This window comes from Mustela nivalis (assembly GCF_964662115.1).
Source record: "Mustela nivalis genome assembly, chromosome: X".
Taxonomy (NCBI): domain Eukaryota; kingdom Metazoa; phylum Chordata; class Mammalia; order Carnivora; family Mustelidae; genus Mustela; species Mustela nivalis.
The window spans coordinates 91,289,915-91,303,469 of record NC_139040.1 but is presented as its reverse complement, the minus strand read 5'-3'; the positions used below and the strand labels follow the sequence as shown (position 1 = coordinate 91,303,469).

At 45.7% G+C, this 13,555-nt stretch overlaps 1 long non-coding RNA gene across 5 annotated transcripts in view; it reads left to right on the top strand.

The window, feature by feature from the left end:
- Positions 1–7,375: 7,375 nt before the first annotated feature.
- The window catches only part of LOC309856675, a 156,531-nt gene continuing 150,351 nt past the window's right edge, over positions 7,376–13,555 (top strand). For 2 of the 5 annotated variants that reach the window (XR_014307301.1, XR_014307302.1), the window contains exon 1: positions 7,390–7,672. This is a non-coding gene — a long non-coding RNA (uncharacterized lncRNA). Of the gene's footprint in view, positions 7,673–7,923; positions 7,998–13,555 lie in introns of those variants that run through there. The other 3 variants (XR_014307299.1, XR_014307300.1, XR_014307303.1) reach the window with 3 other exon arrangements.

Below are 13,555 nucleotides of genomic sequence, written 5' to 3'. Positions count from 1 at the left end.
TAACAACTTTTAAAAGGTACAAAACAAAAAGAATCTACTTTTCTACCTTTTCTTAATTCATGAATGCTTAAAATATAAACATACAGCTTACCTGATTCAGTTCCCCTTGTTGGGTTCTGATACCAATATTATGGGAACTTTCTACAAAATATTGGAAACCTCTTTCCTTTCCCAGTGGAAGGGTTTAAGGAGCACTGGCCTTGTGTGTTTTCCTTATAAACGCTGGTGTTCCTAAGCCTTGACAATAACCTAAGTGTTTCTGAAAAGGACAAAAGGTGGCTCATGGGGAGCAGGAATTCTTCGGGTGTATTGACTTTAGCTGGAGTGTTTTCTTTGAGCTAAGCGAGAAACTCCCGGGGCACGCTGAAAGCCAGAAAAAACTGGCTGATATCTGCTGTTTTCCCCCAAGTCACTTGATGACTGTCTTTGATTCAGAGATTTGGGTGAAGAGGCACTCAAAGGGAAAACAGAAAGGGCAAGCGATGAGAAAGGTGGGGAGATTTTTTTTTTTCTTACAGGAAAAGATAAATCCCAGATTATCTGCTTGGTCTGTTTAGATAGCAGTCTGTCCATTAAAGGTGCTGGGGGAAAAGAAAAGGTATTGGGAAATCTTTTTTTGTTGCTCAGGCTTTGGGTCCCAGGCCTTTATCAGGAGCTGTGCTCCCGGGTCAGAAGTCATCCTGAAGATGGGTCAGCTCCCCCAGCCTGGGCACCTTGGAGAAGAGATACTTATCTAGGCTGCTGGGATCATAGTCCCAGGCAAGGTAAATAATTGCACAAATTACCCTATGTCACCAGGACAAAGACCTCAGGAGGATCAGAGACTGCTAGATGTGTCTACTGGGCATCAAGAGGCAGACTCCTGGGATCAATTCCCAAAAGAGGTACCAGCTCCTCCAAGAGCCATGGGCACCTGGAATTCTAGGACCTGAAGGATGAATATTTGCAGCAGCTGTGGATAAAGAAAGGGCCTCCTCCTTCACTGCAACAGTCTTCTTTCAGCACTGCTGTGTTTTTAAAATTACTTATGTATTTAAAAAGTGTGGTGAAATATATATAATTAATATATTATATATTATATAATTATTAATAATATATTATTAATAATTAACTAATTAATATAATATATTTATATATTACATATTATTATATATTATATTATATAAAAAGAGCATATGTATAATATAATATTATATATTACATATATATACGGCATAAATTGTACTACCCTAACAATTTTTAGGTGTATAGTTCTGTGGAATTAAGTACATTTACATTGCTATGAACCATCACCATCCATCTCCAGAACTCTCTCTCTTTTTTTTAAAGATTTTATTTATTTATTTATTTGACAGAGAGACACAGCTAGAGAGGGAACACAAGCAGGGGGAATGGAAGAGGGAGAAGCAGACTCCCCGCTGAGCAGGGAGCCCAGTGAGGAACTCAATCCTAGGACCCCAGGATCATGACCTGAGCTGAAGGCAGATGCTTAACTAACTGAGCCACCCAAGTGCCCCAAGAACTCTCTTTATTTTGTAAAACTGAAACCCTGTACCCATTAAACATTAAGCCCCCCACTTCCCTCTCTATGTCTCTCTCATTTGTAATTGGTAGTTTGTCTTCTCTTTGTGCTTTGCTTGTATTTGTGTCTTTGGTCAGTTTGGCTAGAGTTTGGACAATTTTATTGATCTTTCCAAGGAACTAGCTTTTGGCTTCATTGATTTTTTTCTATTGTTATTCTGTTTTTTAATTTTTCTTGATTTATTTTCTTATTTTTACAGTTTCCTTCCTTTGGCTTGCTTTAAGTTTGATTATATGTCTCTGATTTCATAATGTGGTAGCTTAGATCATTGATTGGTGGCCTTGAGGGGGATCAGGACATGCTACTCTAAAACACAGCACCTTGGCATACTGAATATTTTAAGGTGAAGGAGTGTGAGAAAACAGCAGAAGCGGGAAGGTCACTCCGACCTTCCCCTTGCCTTTTTCCCCTGAAACAGATCATGAGACTCTCATGATCCCCGCCACCCAATACTCAGAGGAAAAGAGCATCCTTCTCTCTGAAGACACAAAGATGCTGAGAAGAATCTGAAAGAAGAGACCTTATTAAGCTTCCTCCAGCTTTTTAAAAAATATTTTATTGATTTATTTGACAGAGATACAGAGAGCACAAGTAGGCACAGTGGCAGGCAGAGGGAGAGGAGGAAATAGGTTCCCCACTGAGCAGGAAGCACAATTCGGGGCTTGATCCCAGGACTCTGGGATCATGACCCGAGCCAAAGGCAGACACCCAACCGACTGAGCTGCCCAGATGCCCTTTCCCCAGTTTTAAAATCCTTTTTAAAAGATAAGATTTTCTTTATCTGAGAGAGAGAGCACGCTTGGGGTGGGGGGCAGAGGGAGAAGCAGGCTCTCCACTAAGCAGGGAGCCCGAGGCGGGGCTCAATCCGAGGACCTTGGGATCATGACCTGAGCCGAAGGCAGACACTTAACTAACTGAGCCACCCAGGTGCCCCCCAAATATTTTCTAATTTGCTTAGCAGCTTACTTTCATGCCCGTAGGTAATGGATACGTGTCTTTAACTGTCAAACATTTGAGGAGTAGTCTGTTATTTTTCTGTCATCAATTTCTAGTTTAGCTCCGTTATGGCTAGAGAACATACTATGCCTTTTTTCAGTTGTTTTAAATTTGTTAAAATTTTGTTATGACCCCAATGATGGTCATATGGACACGGACTCTCTTGCCTCCTTCTTTCACTTAAAAAGACTCTTGTGATTACACTGGGGACCCCCAAATAATCCAGGATAATTTCCCCCACTTTGATGCTTTATTTAATCCCATCTGCAAAGTCCCTTTGGCCATGTGAGATGACGTCTTCACCAGCTCTGGGGATTAGGATGTGAGCATCTTTGGGGGGGGGTGGTTAGTATTTTGTGTACCACACCTCCTTTCCCTCTAGTAACCCTTACAGTGGCTGTCAGTGTCCCCAGATTGGTCCACAAAGGTGAAGAGATTTGGCTTGCTTCTCAGAGAGTAGCAAGGTCCATGTCTCACAAAGGAGAAAAGTGCAGCAACAGTGGAGGACCCCTAGGAATACTAGTAACACTACTAGTTGATAGTCAGTGTTGATAATTACAGTTACCATTTACCCTGAGCTTTGTGTGGATTAGAGCTGCCCCCAGCCGCATTTTCCAAGTGAGAGTCTGAGACTTAGCAAGGTTCTCGGATTTGCCCAACGGCACGCAGACAGGGAGTAGTGGAGGAGTCAGGGTTAGAAATCAGGCTTTGTCCATCCTCCGTGCATTTAATCACTGCCTCAAGTTAACGACCATGACCCCCGGAAGGATTGGGGGAGGCCTCCTTAAAGTGGATCCTTTACATATCTAGAACTGTAGGATGGATTTTAGGGTCCACTAGCGGCCAGACCTCTGTCAATATTGGACCTACAGAGAGGCTATTTGGCGCCATGGCTCCCTTTGTGTCTGTCTGTCTGTCTCTCTCTCTCTCCTTCCCATACATGTTGGTGTGCGTGTGTGTGTGCACGTGCGTGCACGCACACACACACACACAGACAGACAAACACAGAATGTGGTGTCTTATATTTGTGGTTTAATCTATATAACTCAGGGCTTATGTATCCACATCATTTAGGAGATTACGACCCTCAACACACATGTGGGATTCCTCACACAAAGCTCTGTAACCAGTGTAGAACCATCCACAGCCCTGTCCACCCCTCTCGCATTAAAATGGCCTCCGTTGTTGAGGGTGAGCAGGAGGCAGCCATGGAGAGTGACAGTTTCCTATGGGCATCTGGGGTGGGGAGTGAGCAGCAGAGTGTGAATGGTAGAAACGTCTGGACCAGGATTTCTGGGCCCTTTAACGTATCTCTTCCCAAATCACCACTTGCAAGCCACCAGGCGTCCCCTTCTTCCCTTGTCCCTGGAGCCTCTTTACCCCCCTCCTCCAGCCCTAGTCACAGGGCCTCAGGTACACCCCGTGTCTGCCGGCTCCAGACTGAGAGTCCTGGGCAATGAATTCCCCAGGGCTGAGGGGAAAGGGAAGGTTTTCTGAGAGGAGGAGCTGCCGTGAGTGTCCCATCAGGAGGCAGGATGACACTGTGCAGGGCTGGGGCAGTGAGCACAGAGAAGGGTCCCTGGGAGGGACTGGGGCCTCATGATCACATTAGTGTTCCTGTGGCTGTCCTTAGGGGCTTTTTAGCCTCTGGCCAGCCGTGCCTCAGGGCAGCTGGACAACCCAAGTCTGTTACCTGCTTTGTCTGGGCCCAAGTGGTCTCATGGGCGACCGGGTTTTCTGCTAAGGGGGCTAGTGAGGATTAAATGAGCAGGCACCTATGAAGTACTTGGGATAAGCCATAAAAAGAGGGAAATCCTGTCATTTGCAATAACATGGATGGCCCCTGAGGACAATATACTAGGTGAAGTAAGTCAGACAGAGAAAGACCAGTACTGTATGATCTCATTGATATGTGGATTCTTAAAAAAAAAAAAAAAAGCAAACTCATAGAAACAGAGAACAAATTGGTGGTTGCCAGAGATGGGGGGCTGGGGAATGGGTAAAGAAGGTCAAAATACAAACTTCCAGTTATAAATAAGCTCTGGAGGTCTAACGTACAGCATAGTGATTCTAGTTAATAATACTCTACTGTGTATTTGAAAGTTGTCAAGAGATTAGGTCTTAAAAATGTTCTCATCATAATGGGGCACCTCGGTGACTCAGTCATTAATCGTCGGCCTTCAGCTCAGGTCATAATTCCAGAGTCCTGGGGTTGAGACTCACATCAGGCACCTGTTCAGCAGGAAGCCCGCTTCTCCCTCTCCCACTCCCCCTGCTTGTGTTCCCTCTCTCGCTGTCTCACTGTCAACTAAATGAAAAAATAAAATCTTTAAAAAAAAGCTGTCATCATAAGAAAAAATTGTAACTATTTGAGGTGATAGATTTTAACAAATCTTACTGCAGTGATCAGGGTGCCTGGGTGGCTCAGTCAGTTAAGCATCTGCCTTCAGCTCAGGTCATGATCCTGGGATCGAGCCCCACATCAGGCTCCATGCTCAGTGGGGAGCCTGCTTCTTCCTCTCCCCTCTGCTCATGTTCTCGCTCACCAATAAATAGATAATGTCTTTTTTAAAAAAAGTTATTTGAACTTATAGAAACTTTGACGTGACTGTTAGTCCAAATGGGGTCCTGGTCCTTCAGCCTCTCTCAGGGGCCTGGAACATTCTTCCTGGGGTCAAGGTGCGCAGAGGCTCACTCCCCATGGTGCCCACACTGAAGGCACTCTGGATGTCTGCTTCAAGGTGCAAGCAGGAGGGGTTAGCCACCAAGTGAGCATCTGCTCGGGGATGCCCACACAATATCAGGTAGATCCTGACTGCTGGAAATCTGGCAGTACCACAGGCACCCACAAAACCTCAGGTGTCCCAGTCTAGCGTAGAAGGCTCACATATATGTACAAGCACAACAAAGAAATGGAAAGGCACCACAGTATGTAGGTTTGAGAATGGAACGCTGGATCCAGATGGTCTTGGTTTGAATCCTGGCTCCATGATTTTCCAGCTGTGTGACCTCTGGCAGGTTGCTAAACCTCTCTGTTTCTCAGGTGCCACATTTGTAAAATGGAGAAAACAACACTATCTACCTCATTAGGTTGTTGTAAGGAGTATAATAGAAGTTAATATGTATAAAGAGTTTAGAACACATCCTGACATATAATAAATGTTCAATAAATGCTTGGTAGTGAAAAAAAATGAAGTATTGAATTAAAAGTCCAGCCCAAGGACATTTAAGAAGGGACCCAAGGGAAAGGAAGGCAAAGCTGATAATAGCACTACCCTCCAAAGTTATTTCCTTACAGCTTTTTAAAAAAGATTTTACTTATTTATTTGACAGAGAGAGATCACAAGTAGGCAGAGAGGCAGGCAGAGAGAGAGAGACGGAGAAGCAGGGTTCCTGTGGAGCAGAGAGCCCAATGCGGGGCTTGATCCCAGGACACTGAGATCATAACCTGAGCCGAAGGCAGAGGCTTAACACACTGAGCCACCCAGGTGCCCTCCTTACAGCTTTTTAAAAAAGATTATGGTCATTTATTTGCCAGAGAGAGCACAGGCAGAGGGAGAAGCAGACTCCCCGCCGAGCAGGGAGCCCGATGAGGATTCAGTCTGGACCTTGGATCATGACCTGAACCAAAGGAAGATGCTTAACCGACTGAGCCACCCAGGCATCCCTCCTTCTGTCTTTCTTAAAGTGTGGTCCTATGGCTAAGTCCCCATCCTTGGCAGGAAACCTGTCCTGTCCCAGGCCAGAGCTAGTCCTCCCCAAGGCCACTCATCTAGGAGAGCCCTGGGAGCAATGTGGAGACAGAACTGAGGCCAACAAAGCCCAGCCCCCATTCTTCCCACAGGGGTCAGACACTAGCCTCTTGGAGCTGCACACTTCTCTCCGCACGTGTGCACCCATTCTACCTGCTGTTCCCTGTTAACTGTGTGTTCTGTAAAAGGTGCTCCCCCTCATCCCTGCAGGTAAAGGGGCCCATTCATTTTGTATCCTGTCCAGGTCTGGTATAACATGAACCCCAGTCATTAATTCTACTCTGCAAATCGTTAGCTATAAATAGTCATTTAGAGTGTTTTCTCCCGGTAGTTTGTTCACCCCAAACTTGGACACACAGCTGTGTGCACACGTGTGTTTCTTTGGCACACGATCTTTTTTTAAAAATATATTTATTTATTTATTTATTTGAGAGACAGTGAGAGAGAGCATGAGAGGCAAGAAGGTCAGAGGGAGAAGCAGACTCCCCATGGAGCTGGGAGCCTGATGCGGGACTCAATCCCAGGACTCCGGGACCATGACCTGAGCCAAAGGCGGTTGCTTAACCAACTGAGCCACCCAGGTGCCCTGGCACACGATCTTGTAAGTAGAATTGCTGAGTCAAAAGAGTCACTCATTCAAGGAGCACCTAAAGAGTGCCTAGTAATTGATGGACACTGCTCTAGGTGCTGGGGAGACATCAAGGAGATAAAAGGCACACGTTTGTGCTTTGGTGGAGCTGACATTCCAGTGGAGGAAGTTTCCGGTTTTTATCTTGACAGATGTTGCCACAATGCTGTCCACAATTACCAACATCCTCAGCCCACTCCTGGAGTGGGAGCTTTGAGGTGGGTGGTTGGATTCCCTGACCTTTGCCTCTGCAAGATCTTCAGGGTCAGGGCCGGGGCCGGTCCATCTGGGGACGTCCGTGGGCAGTGTGTATGTGTCACGGGGAGACCGGAATGGAAGGGTCCACTGCAGAGCGGGGGGGCTGGGTTGGAGGGGGGGTGAGGAGGATGGTTCACGCGATATCTGCAAAGAAGCTTCCTTGATCACACCACTAGGGGGACTACAGGAGGTAGGGAGGAACAGTCCAAGTTGGAACCGTCCTCCCAGGTAATACCCCTTCAGGAGGTAGAGATGGAACAGTCAGATCTGGGAGGTACCACTGGGTAGGGGGCGTCTATTCTGGAACAAACCATTGTGTGGGCTGGAGAGGCCCTAAGGGCTGCTACCACCCCCACACAAGGGGATTGCGCACAAGCCCCCGATGGAGGCAGGAGTGGCACTTCCTTGACCGTCCGCAGCCCCCGCTCATTCTCCCGGTTCCCAGCCAAGTCCCAGGTAAGCACCGTTACACGACCGAGACCCCCACCTTTCCCAGGCTTCCGTCGCAGCTTCTTCGGCCCCGCCTTTCTTGGTTCCTTGACTTTGAATCGGTGGCTTGCGCGTGCAGGGCCTAGCGATTGGATCCCAGGAGAAGGGAGCGGGCCCCAAGGCTCGTTTTGGGATCTCATTGGTCAGCCCGAGCTTTCGCCAATCCCACGGTTCTCCCATGCGCAGAAGGGACGTCAGCCCCACCCCGGTCGCGCGCCCAGCTCCACTGGGCGCAGGCGCGGTGGATGCTTGACAGGAGTTCGAAGCCTACGGTAGTGGGGCTTTCGTGATGGTGAGCTAGTTCGAATCCCGTCTCCGTGCATCAGTGTGTTAACTTGTCAAAAGGACTGAAGGTGGTAGTCCTGAAGCCAAATTCACAGATTACTGGCTCATAGCTATGCTCTGCCTCTTAGTGCAACGATGTTGGGAGCTGACTTCGTGTGTTCCCCGCTCATCCTAAACTCAGTCACAAGCCCAGCAGGTGCGCGTCCCGTCGCACTTTTTCTTGCAGCGCTTCCATTCATTCGTTCTCTCCACTGCTAAAATTGCATTCGTTGGATTTGGGATTTAGGGAAATTTCACAGAACTCACTTTATTAAGCAGAAATCCTGCCTGGTCGACTATCCAGGACCACAGAACAGGGCTCCTTAGAGGAGCCCGGGCCCTCAGCAGTTGGTGCTTTCGGGATTGGATATCCCTCCACGTGGGTTTTCCTTTTGCTGTTAATTCCAGAAATACGTTAAGGACCTGAAACCAGGTTTATCTTGAAACCACACTGCAATCCAGTATTATTTTTAAAAAAGATTTTATTTATTTATTTGTCAGAGAGAGAGGGAGAACAAGCAGGGGGAGCAGCAGACAGAGGGAGAAGCAGGCTCCCCGCTGAGCAACGAACCCAGTGGGGGACTTGATCCCAGGACCCTAGGATCATGGCTGGAGCCAAAGGCAGATGTGTAACGACTGAGCCACCCAGGCATCCCTGCAATCTAGTTTTAAAACTAAATATTAATTTTTTTTTGGTGGGCAGCAAAGTTTATTGAGCGATAATATAAAGCTCCGGAAGAAGGAGGGGACCTGAGAGAGTTGCCTACCACATTAATTTTATCTAAAGGCAACGCTTGTGTTCACAACATTATATTTCCAACATTTCCTCTTGTGATGCATGATAAAGTGGGGGAGGCTATATAGTCAGAAATAGAAGTAAAGTGAAAGTATGGGATAAAAAGGCAAACTCTAAAAGTGTACGTGAGCATATGCGAATGAACCGAACTCTTGATCAAATTGATAACTCAAAGAGAGAGTATTCTTCCAGATAACTTTCTTTGGTTGTGTTAATATGGGTCATCACACAGAGGAAGGGCTCCATTTGCCCAGCCTTCAGTATACAATTTTGTTTTCTTTCTGTCAAGATTTCTGAATGCTTCCTGTTTGTTTTAATCAGGATGCTGTCGTTTACCAGAAGCTCATTTCTCTAGGACAAGGGTAGACTGGGAAGAGAGTCTGTTTACATCTGTTGTCTGAAATTGCCTAGGAATACAAGAGTCAGAACTCAAAGAACTTGGCAAGAAGTTTGTCTGGAGCTGACTCACTCTCGTCTCAGGTCCCCTCACCATTCCAGCCCTTGAAGTAGACCAGGTCAGGCTAGCTGCTGTGGGCCATGACCCCAGTGTGGTGCTTGTCATTAGCTCCTTCTTAGAATTCCACTCTGATCTCTCTCTTTCTATATCAGAATGACTGCTGAAAAGCCATTATTTATATAACTGCCTCTACTTACGACTGTCTTCCCTATGGACTCTAACATGGCTCTAAGACCCCCACGCTGTGGCGCTGGGTGGCTCAGTGGCTAAGCATCTGCTTTCAGCTCACGTCATGATCTCAGGGTCCTGGGATCGAGACCTGCATTGCGTGCGTTCCCTGCTCAGTGGGAAGCCTGCTTCTCCCTCTCCAACTCCCTCTGCTTGTGTTCCCTGTCTTGCTGTATCTCTCTCTGTCAAATAAATAAATAAAATCTTTAAAAATAAAAAAGTGAAATCCCCACATTATACTCCTCTTCTGGAGAATGCATAGGAACGGGACTGTTAATAGCTGCCCAGACAAACCCCAAAGCCAAAAGCCAACACACCTGCTGGGATTTTGAGTGGATTGTGTTGAATCTATAGAGCAGTCTGGGTAGAATTAATATCTTAACAATACTGAGTCTTCTGATCTATAAACATGGTATACCTGGCTACTTATTTATGTCTTTCATTTTTCTCAGCAATGTTTTGTAGTTTTCTGTGTCTAAGTTTTACATATCTTTTGTCAGAGTTATACCTGAGTATTTTCTATTTTTGATGCTACTGTGAGTAGAATTGTTTTCTTAATTTCATTTTCCAATTTGCCAAAATTTTGTTTAGAATTTTTCATTTCGTTAGCTTTTTTTTTTATAGCTTCTATTGTATTTGCTACATGGATGGTCATATAGGTGATCGTAATAACTTTTTACTTTTTATTTTCCAATATGGATGCCTTTTATTTCTTTTTCTTACCTGACTGCAGTGGCTCCGACTTCTAGTACAGTATTGAATAGAAGTGATGAGAGCGGAAATCCCTGTCCTGTTTCTCAGGTCAGAGAGAAAGCATTCAATCTTTCACCATTAAGTATGGTGTTAGCTGTGATTTTCCACAGACGCCTGTTATCAGGCTGAGTAATGTTTCTTCTGTCCCTTGTTCGCTGAGAGGTTTTATCAGAAATCAATGCTGAAGTTTTTAAAATGCTTTCTTCTACCTCTGTTGAAATGATCATATCATTTTTTTTTCTTTTTGTTTGTTAGCATGGTGAAAGAGCATAGGTTTTCAGATGTTAAACCTGCCCTGCACCCCTGGATAAAACCCTAGCTCCATGGTGTGTTATCCTTTTACTATAGTGTTGTATTTGGTATGATAAAATTTTTAAATTTTGTGTCTGTGATTACAAAAACATGGGTCTGTAGTTTTCTTGTCTAATGTCTTCGTCTGATTTTTGTGTCAGGCTGTAATGCCAGCCTCATAGAATGAGTTGGGAAGTATTTTCTCCTCTTCGGTTTTAAAGAATCTACGTAGAATTGGTATTTTCCCCCTTAAGTATGTGGTAGAATTTGCCAGTGAAGCCATCTAGTTATTTCTTTTTTAAAGATTTTATTATTTTTTAAAAGATTATTTATTTATTTATTTGACACACACACAGAGAGAGAGATCACAAGTAGGCAGAGAGGCAGGCAGAGAGAGAAGGGGAAGCAGGCTCCCCGCTGAGCAGAGAGCCCAATGTGGGGATGGATCCCAGGACCCTGGGATCATGACCTGAGCCGAAGGCAGAGGCTTAACCCACTGAGCCACCTAGGTGCCCCAAGATTTTATTATTTTTAAGTTATCTCTATACCCAAGGTGGACCTTGAACTTATGACCCCAAGATCAAGAGTCCCTTGCTCTTCCCTACTGAGCCAGCCAGCTGCCCCCTCCCCTTAAGTATTTAGTAGGATTCGCCAATGAAGCTATCTAGTTACCTATTCCTTTTTGAGTGAGCTTGGGTAATTTTTTCTTTTGATGAAATTGTCCATTTTATCTAAATTGTCGGATTTATTAGTGCAAAGTTGTTCATATTTCCTTAGTCATCCTTCTAATACCCATAGAACCAATAGTGCTATCACGTCGGTCATTCCTGACAGTGCTCATTTGTGCTGTTCTATCTGGTAATTCATCATTGACTTTGGCCTCGTACCTGACTTGCCCCAAAGAAGAGGCTCCACACGCAGTCCTGTAAACTTGCCTGCGGATTAGCTCTCGAGTCACTCTGATCATCTGTCTCTCTGATCATCTTGGCCCTTCGCAGTGTGAATGGAACAGCCTACTCTTCTTATGCTTCCTAAATTCCTAAACTCCTTCATCCTTTCATTCCTGCTAGAGTTTGGGCTCTCTTAAAGCAAGAAAAAGCGTTGACACCCCCCTCTTTTTTTGGCATCCCTCTGGGTGCAGTGCGACACAGAGCTGGGTACACAGTAGGTACACAATGCGTAAGTGAGGACTGATCATCCCCGCCTATAATAAACATTTGGGGTTTTATTTTGACATAACTTCATTAACATCCAAGCTGGAGCTTTTCCCTCCATAAAAAGCTTCCTGTTTCACAGGAGCTGCAATTATTCACAAAGACTGTTATGGAGTGTGAACTGATTTAACTGAAGTCATCACGGTTGCTGAGTGAGAACCACAGAGTTAAGGAGAATTTCAGAGATGACACTATTTCACTTTGATGGGTGTGGATACAGGGTCCAGGACTGAGAACCAGACTGCAGCTTTACGTAAGCCCAGCTGAGGAAGTAAAAAATTCAGCTTCCCTCCTGACTGTTTGAGCTGGGCATTGGACTGTGTCCCAACCTTCAGAGATCTCTGGTTTCTGAGAAGAGGAGCCTTTTTGAGGTGAGGAGAAGAGACCTCTGTGACACCTGCTCTTGGGTTCAGTCAGGGACCCTCTGAAGAACCCTCGGGCTGAGGAATGGGCTGCTGTTTCAGAGCCCACAGTAAAGCAGGAACTTCTGGTTCCAGTTGCTTCTTGCCAAAGCCTCAAGACACTTGAAATAGGTGGGAGGCTGGCACGCAAAAGAAAAGAGATTTTGTGTAGCTTAGAGCATAGCATTGAACGAATTGCAGAATCGGCAGCCACACAGGAAGGGGGTGCTGGTATCCCATGATGTCCCTAAAGCCTTGACCCACTGGCAACATGCCAGGCACCCATTTGGTATGGTTGTGGGGAGGAAAAGAGGCATCTGTCACCCACTTCCCCCTCCAGCAGGGATAACCCATCGCAGGCCAGCACTCTGAGGTCACCGTTTGATCATTTCCACAACCAGGGCTCTGGGAGGACAGATTTGGTTGGGGCTTTTGAGCCGGTCCTTGAAATGAGTTTGCGCACAGGGTCTCAGGATGAATAACCAAGCGGTCAAGGGGGGCAGTATTGACTTCCCGGAGGAGGGGTATTGGCGGCTCCAGGAGGCGTTAGCCTAGCTAATTCACCGTGAACCATCTCCCTTTCATTCAGTTATTCATTTTTTAAAAAGGTTTTATGTATTTATTTGACACACACACACCCACAGAGGGCACAAGCAAGGGGAGTGGCACAGGGAGTGGGAGTAGCAGGCATCCAGCTGAGCAAGGAGCCCAATGCGGGACTCTGTCCCAGGACATTGGATCATGACCTGAGCCAAAGGCAGATGCCTAAGTGAGCCACCCAGGTGCCCCTAAAGTATAGGTGATTTGATGAGTTTTGGCATATACATACACCTGTGAAAGCAGCTCTACAATCGAGATAGTGAACATATGCATCTCCCCCAACAGTTTCCTTATCCTCCTTTGGAATTCCTCCCTCCCAGCCTTTGCTCCTACTGTCCTATCCCCATGAAACCACTGTCTGCTCTTTGTTTGTATTTCCTAGAATTTTATATAAATGGGATCATACTGTATATATTCTTTCTCATCTGGCTTCGTTCGCTCAGCATAATTATTTTTAGATTTATCCTTGTTGTTGCTGTGATGTGCTAATTCCATAGCCCTCTCTAGCAAGTCTCAAGTTTCCAATTTTACACTCTCATTCCTTTGGCTAAAGGCTCTGATAACATTTATAACACACACACCCTTGGGCTATGTAAAATTTAGACATTATCAGCCATCCAGGTGAAGATCATGTCAGATCTTTGTTTTTGGAGAAGTGGTTGTGTTAGACGTGTGATAGGGGTAAGGTGAAAAGAACAAGGCTTCTAGGCATATGAGAAGTGTCCCTGACGGAAACCAGTAAAACAGGGAAGGGAGGCTGACTCCTGAAAACAAACGTTTCCTTCC